The sequence below is a fragment of the Lactuca virosa genome, chromosome 4 (assembly GCF_052849685.1).
Source record: "Lactuca virosa cultivar CGN04683 chromosome 4, Lactuca_virosa_CGN04683_v6, whole genome shotgun sequence".
Classification (NCBI taxonomy): domain Eukaryota; kingdom Viridiplantae; phylum Streptophyta; class Magnoliopsida; order Asterales; family Asteraceae; genus Lactuca; species Lactuca virosa.
The window spans coordinates 287128442-287138065 of record NC_136429.1 but is presented as its reverse complement, the minus strand read 5'-3'; positions in this window follow the sequence as shown (position 1 = coordinate 287138065).

The following is a 9624-nucleotide window of genomic DNA, read 5'->3' as shown; positions in this document are numbered from 1 at the left end:
CTGATACCAACTGTGACATCCCCATTTTTCACGGCCAGAAAAGACCGATTTTGTTTATGCTTGATAAAAATCAGAGTACCCTTTTTAATAAATATGTTGCGGAATTTGTTCCTAGAAAAACATGATAAATACGTTATCAAGGCATTTCCGAAGAAATGTATTTTATTCGTTTTAAAACATTGGGATGTCGTCGTCAATACAGAAACAAAACCATAAACAGAACTTACATTCATTTTCACTAGTGATTTATATCTCCTTAATCTCTCAGTGTAATGTAACTTCATATCGACACCTGTGATTCAAATAAACTGAGTGGGTCAGGTTGGGAAACCTGGTGAGTACATAGGGTTTTCAACCCACAATAATATAATTATTATGTTTAAACATCAAACAATCAACCCAATTACCCATCCCCGTTATCTTCTTTACTCTTAAGGATCTACCCTAAGAATCAGCTATTCCTCGTTCATTCATTCCTAAGGATTATCCTAAGGAATAGGCACGAAATTCATTGTTGCTAATGACACATTTGTCAAGCACAACTGCTAATATTATCACTTAGGCGCATCTGCCAGAATTGTGACATTCTTTATGGGGCGCATCTGCCGGTATAGTCCTTTAGGCGCATCTGCCGGGGTTATGAGGTTCTCTATTAGGCGCTTCTGTCGGTAGAGTCCTTTAGGCGCATCTGCCAGGGTTATCTCGTTCATTGACAGTATCATTTTCGAGAGTCCACTCGCAATACAGGTCAATGGGTTTTTAGAGTACACCGGTGAACATATCGTTCACAACACCTACAGGTTGCGAGCCTGCTAGTGTTCCACTAGACTGTCTCGAATAGTCCGTGGTTGTCATCCATACTCTGCTAGATGACGGGGCAAGCATTTGGGTAAAAGGCTTCTCACATCGTCCACCTCTCACCCTCACCTCATGGTCTATTTCACCTCTCACCCTTACCTCATGGTCTATATTACCTCTCAACTTATCGTCCAACCCACATTTCATCTACCCATGTTTTACCCAACATATTATGTAGATATAAATACATATACAGTTTAAATCATATAAAACTTGTATAAAATCGTTCATCCAGCATAGATAGCAAGTATACAGGTAATATGCACACATAGCACGTAGTTTATATAAAATACTTCATATCTATGTGTAAGATGAAAGTAACTATGCACTCACCTGATATGGTGGTGACTCGGCACTCGGACAGCACTTCGTTACTCTTAAAACAATTTCCCTCGGACAAAACCTAATATCATTACCACTAGAGTTTAGTCTAACGTTAACCGCGACTAATTAATAGTCTAACTATTATTACTATTATATAAGCGTTAAACAATAGTCTTCACCCACTATGTATAGACAGGGGCCAGACATAAAACACCAGAGGGCAGGACCATTTTGGCATATAGCACTTCTGAAATCTAACAACCCTATGCGGCCCTTTAAACCAGATTCCCCGTACCGCGAGTGGTTAAAAAGATATTATAACGACACTTATATAACTCATAATAATAGCCCAAATACTCATTATAAGTTCCTAATAACATTACTATATTGAAACATAAACTATACGAAAGATAGGTTAGGCGTAGCTCACTTACAGTGGGTTTTCTCGAAAACCGGGCTTCGCTGGAGCAGCGTTCCCGAGTCGAAAGGCTCTTTTCTGGGGGCTTCGGGAGCCTCGGGGATTCCTTCGGGTGCTAGGGGGTTTACCTAGACTTTAGGGGGCTTAAGGGAGGCTAGAGAGAGTCTAGAGAGAGAAAGTGAAGTTGGGAAGGTGTGAGAATGAATGGAACCCGGCACTCTTATTTATAGGTTGAATTCGTGATGGACTCGCCGAGTTGGGTCACTGACTCACCGAGTCAGTGCCACTTGTCAGCTTTCTGGTGGCCATACGTGTGTGGCATGTATTGGGCCACGTCACCCCTTTTGTCGCAGCACCCTGCCGACTTCTAAACCTTGTAACTTTCGCATACGAGCTCCGTTATCGACGTTCTTTATATCCACGCGTAGGTAAAAACAAGATCTACAACTTTCGTTTTGACTTCGTCGGCTAATTCTTAACCGATCTTAAATTTAGCAGTAGGAGGAGATTAGACTGTTAAATGACCGCGGAGAATTCGTAATTCCTTCATACGGACTCCGTTTTTGTCTGTCTTATTACCGTTGAGTTCCTATTAATGAGACCTTCAACTCTAATTTAGGTCGCGTAAGCCAAAACTCGCTCGAACTAAAATTCGAGTTTCGGACCGTGCACTGCTAAGCCGAATCTTAGAAAAATCGTAACTTCCTCATACGAAGTCAGATTTGGGCGTTCTTTTTATGGATGTTCTCGGTTTAACATATACTGCAACTTTTGTTTATATCACTAAGGCTAAAAAGTCGCTCTATCATAAATTCACTATTTAGGCTTCCCCGTGTCGTGTCGGTCTTGCCGTAAAACTTCGACGGGCCATAACTTCTTCGTTATAACTCAGATTTCGGCGTTCTTTATATGTACGGAACACTTGAGACATATTCTAGAAATTGGTTAAGATTATTTATTCTAAATAATATTTTGTCAAAAAGTCGTTTTCGACCCCTATTATCTCTAAATTGACTAGCCCGGATCTACGGGCGTTACAGCATCTCTCTCATATCTCGGAAAATAACCAGATATCGTAAGCACTCAAATGAGATTAGGTGTTGAAACATACCTCACTTCTTCTGAATATTTCGGATTAGATTTAGAACATCCAGCTTGAGGTTTCAGAACACTCGTCTTGCTTTCTTTTGAAACCCAAATCTTCTTTGGTTTTGTGATACCTGACATTTTTTTCTTTTTCTGTTTGACTCTATAAAAAGATTTATTTAAACAATAATATACATCATAGAACTTACCTGATTGAGCTCTTCTTCTTCTTTTCCTTCTGATTTTTGAGGTTCTGAATAGGGTTTGAACTTCTGAATCTTCAATAGTTCTTAGAATGAAAGTTCTAACCTTACTTTTGAAAACTTCTGATCAGATAAAGAGCTATTAGCTTCAGAATTCTGAACTTTTTTCTTCTTCTTCTTCTGGTTTTCTGAGTTTCTAAAGAAAGCTTGAGCTTTTGAATCTTGAATGTACTAGAAAACTCGCTCTGATACCAATTGACGGTTTGTATCAATCTGATACACTCAAGTATGAACGAAGAACAAATAAAAAACAGAAGAACAAGATAAACACAAAGTTCTTTTACTAAGAAAGAATGTTCTCACCAAGAGAACAGGTCACAAAGACGGTGGTGGGTTTCGAGACCACCAAAATAAAAAAACATTAATACGACGACATACAAAAATGATTTGTAATAGCGGTAATAGGAATCGAATCCACAGGGATTGGTTCGAATCAAATCTATGCATTCGGTTTCTACAAAATAAAATAATATAAAATGATATGGGGGTTCAAAATGTTAAATGCAATAAAAACTATTTTACAAAAGTAACAAAAATGGAAAATACAAAATCTATAAAATAAAAACGTTCCAATATCGGGATAAATCGCAAGTTCAACTATTTGACTAATCATCATAATTTTGTGGTGTAATTAATGGATACTAATTTGGCTAAAGCAATCTAATAAACTTGAGATCACGTAGACTTTTCTTTGTTAATACAATGGTTAGAGAAGCTCATAACACATTTTCTTCGTTAAAGTCACAATTTCCATGAAGCATGTAATTAGTGAAAATTAACTAGCATTAAGAATTAAAAGTCACCAAATCCAAGAGGAATCAAAATGTTTTCACTACCATGTTGGAGAAAATACTTTCATGATTGTGTGAGAGGAAAGAAATCACAAGAACCATTTGTCGCTTGTTAATTTGAGGATCTATTACGTAATCAAGAAATTAACCAACTAATTAAAATTTCACATATCTATACTCATGATTAAAGACATATGGACATAAATAGATGTTTTACTAAAAAATATTTTCATAACATACCATCAAAACCACACAAAAATATTCCTAACCAATTAAGTGTTCCATAGATTTACCCAATATTGAAAATAAAAACTAACTACACATAATAATGATGACAATAAAAAGGATAGAAATTATACCAATACCGATTACGAAACGAATATGACAAAGCTTCTTGAAATCGTCACTTCTTTTTGCTTCAAAAACTCCATCAATAATCAAAGTATTAATACAAAAATTAACCTAATCTAATCTAAAGAAAATAACTAATTACAACACAATAAAATCATGACATTAATATCAATGATAATATTTTTTGATTGTTCCAAAAATAAGAAAAGAAAAGAAAAGAAGACACCAAAGAGGCGCCGCTTTCTGTTCTCTCTATTCACTAATGCTATCAAAAGCAATGCACTATATTTCTTTGATGTTTGCATTCAATTCCCAGCACAAGTTCAAAGTGGGCTTCATACTTCTCAAAATGGGTTGCACTTCTTTTTCTGGGCTGCTGGATTAATCAGAAATGGGCTTGTACAATTGCTCTATTGGGTTGCCATAAAATACTAACGTGGGTTGCATATTGGACTTCATGTATTGGGCTGCCAAAACTAAATGTGGCAGCAATCTGCATTGTTTCTCATCAGACCAAAAACTCGACCAAAACATGTCCGCATCAGCTCATTTTTTTTAGATTGAAGATAAACGAGTTGGTAAGATGCTCGTAACATTTCAGATCAATCGGACATCGTTTGCCCCTCCGTTTGATCGCTTGAAGAAAGTCGTGAAATGTTGACAAAAATCTGGAAATCTCTTTATATCACTTTGTTTTTATTGTCGCGCATGGACTTTGCTATGTGACTCAATCGCGGTTGCAAGGTATTCGATGTGACCTTAACAATGCTCCAAAATACCATCTTGCTCGAACAAATCTACACAAAATTAGCTTAAACGAGTAAAAATATTCAAAACAATAAATCTAACAATTTAATGCAAAAAGAATATTAAAAATGCTAAGACTAAAACAAAACGAATGCTAAAATATATACAAGAAATCAAGCTATCAAACAGCCACCAAGACCTTACATTAGGGTTTCACCCTAATGTTGAATATATATATATATGATTACAATAACTGAAAATCCCACTAATTAAGGGATGTATACCTATCTAAGTAAAGGTCTTATCTTAATCACAAAGATTATGGATCAGATATCTATTCTATGTATGTATGTATGTATGTATGTATGTATGTGTATATATATATATACACACATATAACTGCCTAATATACAAAAGATCACAAATATCATTAGTTTACGATGACGCTGATAAGATCTGGTGTTGGCGTTGACGCTGGTGCTAACGTTGGCGCTAGTGGTCAGCATCTAATGTCACACCCCAAAACCGGAACGGCGGAATCGTTCGGGGGTGGAGGACGTCATGTACAGTATCACAACAATGCAAAGTAATAAAAAAGCAACAACATCATCCATTGCATTAATAGTATAATTTAATACAAGTGTGTTCTGTCAAGTTATATAGACACCAAAATATGAATAAAAATAAAAGATGAGTCTTGAACGAGCTCCATCTTCTCAAAACCTGGCACCGGTACCTATCTACTGGTGACCTGAGAATACAAGTTATTTTGAAAGAGTTTATCAGCTTTAAAGCTGGTGAGTTCATAAGTATTTTAGTGTCATTGTCCGTATGAAAGTGTTTGTAAGTATGTGATGTATAAGTTTGTAAAAGTTTGTAATTGTTTGAACTCTCCTAGAAAACCCTATGTTTCCTACTAAAAGTAGCCTTCTACCAAGGCATCGAGTGGTTGTGTGTGTGTCTCTTGAAAGAGTATGTATTTTCCCAAATCTGACTATCATTAACCAAAAATATAGTTTTTACATTACAGTTCATTGTGTGAAGATCACAAAGTGAATGCAATGGGAAAATAAAAATAGTACTGTAGTGTTGTATTAAGTAACTACTGCTGTACTAACTACTTTAAACCAATTGTTATTAAAAGTACCATGTGATCGGCCTGTACCATACTACCGACTATAAACACGACAATGTAAGACTTCGGAAGAAATGACGTTTGGCACCCGTAGACTTGCAAGTCCCACTGTAGCGAGCAGCAAGGTGTAGGATAGTCAATCCAGTATAGATCTATACACAAACTCAACGCTCTCCATTTAAGGAGATTTTGGATACAAAATGAGCCATGACAGGTGATGCCATGCCCCGTTACGTGGCTCACATAACTGTAGTAATGTTCTAGTATATGTATGTGCTAGCTGTATTGTGTGTTCTCTCTCTGTCTAGCATGTATGTATGTTCTCTCTGTATGGTATTGTTTGTTTCTCATCATAGTATTCTCTATCTGTATGTTATGTTCTCTCTGTATGGTATTGTTTCATGTATGAACTGACTCTTTGTATGTTTCATTGTTCTAGTAATAGTATTAGTATCTCCCTAAACTATACCTATTATAGCTTACTAGTAATGTTGTTTGAATGTATGAACATGTTTGTATACCTTTGCTACCCAAAGGTACTGAATAGAAAGAAGTAACCTTTTATATCTATATACATATACATGATATATGACTAGGATTCAAACGACCTTCAGACAAACAACCGATACCCTAAGTCCACAACCAAACAAGGAACAGTAAGTAAGGTGAGCTATCAGTCCTAAGTCCTTTAAATCCTACTTATATAACTATATCTATATAGATACACATTTAATAGAATATAAGTTTAAAAGAGTTTAATAAAAGTATTTGACATGTAAAAGGGTTTGATAAAAGCATTTAATATGTAAAAGAGTTTATAAAACAGTTGAAGTAGTTTGTTTGATAACACAGTTTGAAAAGTAAGAAATCCACTTGTTTGGTAGTTATTAATCACATGTGATTGATATAATAACTATAATAGTTCAACTTTTATTTCCCCCCCCCCATAAAAGCATTTAAAATCATTTAAAAGGTTGATTAAGGGGTATGAAGTCACCTGTAGTGAGTGGTTTGGATGAACGGATGTTATAGGATGTTAAGTGTCAAGTGAAGACTTGAACACACTCAAGGATCCTAGTTAACATATAATAACACATATATGTATCCAATTAGTCATTAAACAACTAATTAACCAAGTTTATACATCCTAGGACATGTAAAACACTTGATTTAAGTGCTATAAGTACTAAGGATTGCATCTAAGGGTTGTAGGGCCTTGCATTTGAATTTAGGGTCCAAGGGTAAACTCTTTATGAGTTTACGGTTTTGGGACCAACTCCCTTGGAGTTTACGGTCGTAAACCCATGAGTTTACGGCCGTAAACTCATGATAACTCCACCATTTTGTGTTTTGAAGTCCTAAAAGTCATAATGAAGCATCCTACTTCAAGTCTAAGCCTTAGGAAGTGATTGGGGCAACATTTCACCCTTTTGTAGAGTTTAAGGCCCATGGACCATTTCTCCATGAGTTTACGGCCGTAAACTTATATGGTTCATGGTCTTTTTGATGTTTAAGGTCCTAAGCACATCAAGGATATGATCTAGACTAGTATCCAAGGCTTGGTAAGGGACTAGGGCACACAATGGCCATTCATTAGGGTTTACGGTCCAAGAACATGTTTGGACCGTAAACACCTTTGATCTTGTGATTCTTTGTGTTTTCTAGATGATTAAGAAGTGTAACAAGCCTTATAACAAGCCAAGGTAAGAGTACTTACTATGTAGAAGCTTGAAAGGGTGTTACAAGTCCAAGAACACTAGTGTGTGTTCTTGGTGTTCTTGGTGAAACTAAGAACACTTGAAGATCTACACAAATGGAATGATTTCACGGATGGAATCATGTAAGATCACTAGATTAAGTAAGATATCAACTAATTAGGGCAAGAAACACTTACAAAGTTGAAGATCAAGAAGGAAATTCGGATGATACTTGAGAGGATTTGAGTTCTAGCTTTTGAAAGTGTGAAAAAGTGTTAAAAATGGCTAAGTGCCATATTTATACCCCTTGGGGTTTACGGCCGTAAACACCATGTTTAGGCCGTAAACTCCAAACTCTTGGAGTTTTGGGACTTTATTGGTGCACAATAAACCCTAGGGTATCCTCTCTCCTGTTATCTCTTGAAGTACTAAGCTTTAAAACACTCAAACTGACTCCAAAAAGCTTAACAGTTAGCACAAACAGTTCGGACTTCTATTGAAGTGAATGGTTGTACAGAATAGAAATTTCGGGGTGTCACATCTAATGTGTTTGACTTATCTAATCTTAACTTATGACCTTACAGTTTACGCGATATGAACAAACATGAGAATCAAAGAATTTTTACAATGGAAGTGTGGGATGGAAAACCAAACAGTGTTTTAAAAATGATTTCCTTAAATGTCTAAAAAAGAACCAAGATTGAATAACCCTTTTCTTTCCTTAAAGTATTAAACCCTATAGTTTATGTGCCTTTTGAGGTTAGGACGGGACTCTTGTTATATCCACATAATTAATTATCATTTTTTAAGTAAGAAATGGTGGGCCACAAAGTGAAATTCGCGCCCAATCAATGTATTTGTTAGAAATGGTACATCAAGCAACTTGCAGAAATCTGAAATTCAAAGTCAAATCCAAGTCAAGTTCAAGTCAAAATCAACAACCAAGCAAAGTTAAATATGAAGAGTTGATCAAGACAAAGAAGATGTGTGGTATAATGAGCTAGGTCCCTCAATAGTGTAATCATAGGGATAAGCTTTGATTTTCTTACCATAATGGAGCTTACCGCGATTACTGGATGAGTTCAGAAAAAAAAAGGAGGGGTCGGTCAAGTTAAGTTTTTATAAACGATTTTTTGTGAAATTATCTTTAAAAATACATTGTTTTCACAAATTAAATCTGCGTAAAATTATTCACTCAAAGGTTGGTTTGGCTTTTTAAAATCAGGCGTTAGCCTAAATATAATCTGAAACTACAATAAAGGTATTAAGGTTGTTGTCTAAGTTCATGATTTCATAGGAGCTTCCCTCGGTATAAGGTTTGATCATGTGAAAAAAAAAGTGTATTTAGTTTCAATTTATTTAGCTTTTATTCTAAGTTATCCTTATCTCATGTATGTCTTTCCATTTCAGTTATAGTGTTTAATCTTTTTATTACTTGAGGGTAAGTAAGGTTTAAGCTTTGGGAGATTTGATAGATGACATCTTATGGACCATTTAGGGTAGCTTTTACTAGCATTTAGCATCATATTTTATTTTTTTACATTTTTATTAGCTTAAATAATGTTCAACTCATGTCTTTTGTCAGAATTCACGTACTGCTAGCGTTTTTATGTCATTTTCAGATAATTCGAGTGGAGCAGTACTTTGGGAGCAACTTTGGATGCATATGATGAAGAATTGGAGTTAAATGTGTTGGGTTTTGAGAATTCTAACACTCCTATGGTGTACATGCAACCCTATAAACCTTGGATCTATGTTTTCTCTATTATACATGCAAATATTAACTATTCCAAGGTTTCATCCTAACTAGCATATTATGAAGCACCTATACTACAAAGTTCTAGTTAGATGACATACATTTTGATGTAGCTTGATGTCTTCAAGCTTTAAGAGTTTAGCCCCAATAGTGTGGAATCCTCAAATGGAATCACAAATCACCAAAACACCTTGGAAG